Genomic DNA, 2,907 nt, shown 5'->3' on the forward strand with positions numbered 1-2,907 from the left:
TCATGTTTGTCTCACAGTGTGGTGCCACCTTCATTTTCTCTATTCCCATTGAGTGGCTGACCTATCAGTTGCATGCTCAAGGTGGTAACCACGGTACCCCAAAACATGCCCTTCCTTACTGGGACTCACCAGAGGTTTTCTGTGCCTGGCTCCTTCAGCTGATTCTCCTTCTGGCTGTGACCCAGGGATAGTTCCCGAGCAGGATAGGATGGTACGTGTGTGTGTGTGTGTGTGTGTGTGTGTGTGTGTGAGAGAGAGAGAGAGAGAGAGAGAGAGAGAGAGAGACAGACAGAGACAGAGAGAGAGACAGAGAGACAGAGAGAAATGGTAGAAGGAATAAGTGAGGGAATCTCAGTCCCCTCTGAGGGTTGGATAATCACCATCTGAGAAAGACTCATGAGTTAAAGTTTGGTCTCTAGTGGATAATGCTATTGGGAGGTAAGGGGAACTTTTAGGAGGTGGGATATATTTGATGTTACTCATGTCATTGGGTTGTTCTTCGGAATGGGATACTGGAACCTAAGCCTTTCCCTCTCCCTACGTCCTTTCATTTTCACTTTGCTCCCTGGCCATAGTTTTTCTCCAGCATATTATACTGCCCAGCTTTAGGTCCAAAAGCAACAGGGTCAAGTAGTCATGGATTGTAACCTCCAAACAATGAATCCAAATTAATCATTCCTTCATTTATGTTGTTGATCTCAGATATGTTAATACTGTGACAGATGACTGACTAACCCAGAAAAAATGGTGTGAATAGTGTGCACGTTTTTGTGACCCTACCTGTTCAGGTGACTCAGAAGGCTTTGGAACTGGTTTTCAGGATATATTGGCAAAGCTTGGAGAAACAGTCTAGAGAAAGCCTAGAGTGCTATAAGAGAGCTTTGTAGGTGATGCTGACTTGAGGTTTAGAGGTGAAATGATTGGGTTTTGAGAGCTTAATCCTAATGAGTGCATTAAACCACTGGTATGGATTCACTGGATGGTAATTATAGGCAAGTAGGGTAGACCTAGAAGTATTCAATCTAAGGGGGCATGCCTTTGGGGTTCATAATTTGTCCCTGGTGAACAGAGTTCTCTCTCTGCTTCCTCATTGCCATATCCTGAGCTGCTTTCCCACTCCCTACATTTCCACCACTATGTTCTGCATCACCTTGGCCCCAGAGCTATGGAGTTGGTGGTCAGTGGAGTGAGACCTCTGAAACCATGAGCTAAATAAACTTTTCCTGCTCTAATTTTTGTTGTTAGATCTTTTAGTCACAGTGATGTACAATGCAACTAAAACACAGACTGATTAATCCAGCAGAGAATATTTCAAGGCAGTACAGCATCTGAGATGGCCTGGGTGTTTCTAGTGCTTTCAGCCTGATTTACAGTGGTGCTCAGGAGCAAAAGCCAGAGTAGAAAGACTTAAATTACTTGCAGGCTTTTCAAAAAAGAAAACCTTGTAATGTTGGGGCCAAGGATAGTGTAGTTGTTAAAGATAGTTCTGTTATACAGAAGCTACCTTTAGGCATCTCAGGAATGGGAAGGACCCCACCTTCAGAAGGCTCAAAAACTTGTGGAGAGGAGCGTGTCAGGGTGCCTGGCTTGCTTACGGCAGCCTTGGAATACTTACATCAATATTCATTTTTCTGTGTAACTAACACCATATGGGCTCCCCTAGGCCTTGGTCCAGGTGGGCCTGGCTAATGTTCTGGTTCATAGCTTACCTTGATATTATCCATGTGATGCTGGTTATCAGGCTTACAGAATGAAGAGTTGTAGGGTTGTGAAGGTTTGCATCAATACTTCAGAGGAAAGGCTGGTGACCAGGAAGAGCATGTCACAGTCAGAGCACAATCCAGTAGCCCCAAAAACAGTGATTTGTCAAACTGTGAGAGTGGAGCCAGTGTTGTGGTGGAGACCTCAGTAAGTTAGCACTGTCAGGCCTATGAAATGCCTGCTCAGGGAAGTGAAAGTCAGTGAGCACACCCAGTTCTAGGGAGTGGTTCCACATCAGACCAAGCTGGAGGGATAAGGATGCTCAAGCTCTCGGGGACCCATATCACACCATCAGGTGCCCTAGTTTCACACCTGGAGCACTAGACTTGACATGTTACCTGCTGTGCTTTTTCACTCTCCTCCTTGCTGGTTTCCTGTTCTTCCCTTTGGGGCTAGTTGTGTTTCCCCTGTGCAGTTGTATCTTGGAAACATGTTAACTTTCTTTTTGATTATGAAAGAGGATTTCAGCCGATGTAACTAACTTCAAAAGGTTTGATTATCCTGCTTTGTTTCCACCCTTGACAGCTAGTAACTCAAGAGGCAGAGAGGTGGGAGAGCAAAAGGCTTCATTTGCAACTGTGCAGTGTTTCAGAGATGAATGGCTGTCTCCTGGCTTCATCTTGCTTAGTGCTGCTGAGTGAAAGTGATTACAGTGTGTTATGTGGGATTTTTCTCTCAGTCTTGGGCAGTAGGGCACAAGGACAGTTCACTAGTCTTGACACAATGTCCTTTAGAGGGGGCTGGGGTCGTGGCTCAGTGGTAGAAAGCTTGCCTGACATGTGTGAGGCATAGGGATCAATTCTCAGCATTGCATATAAATCAATAAAGATCAATTGACAGCTAAAAACTTATATATTAAAAATAATTTCCTTTAGAGGAGCTGGAGTTGTGCGGGTCCTATCTGGGTCCAGTGGACACTGATCCATTTTAGACCTGTGAGTCAAAGAAAATGAGATTGTTTAGATGCTTGTATTCTGAAGGTGTGTGTACTAGGTTTCCATGCTAGTCAGTGTCTCCTCTATGCTTCTGCCAATACCTTTTCATTTGGACATTTCCTGTGACCTAGTAAGGAGGAGTGCCCAGTGCAAGGGTTAGTCATTAAGACCCTCATATGACTAATGACTAACCATAACTCTATGGTTAGTC

The sequence above is a fragment of the Urocitellus parryii genome (genome assembly GCF_045843805.1).
Source record: "Urocitellus parryii isolate mUroPar1 chromosome 13 unlocalized genomic scaffold, mUroPar1.hap1 SUPER_13_unloc_1, whole genome shotgun sequence".
Classification (NCBI taxonomy): domain Eukaryota; kingdom Metazoa; phylum Chordata; class Mammalia; order Rodentia; family Sciuridae; genus Urocitellus; species Urocitellus parryii.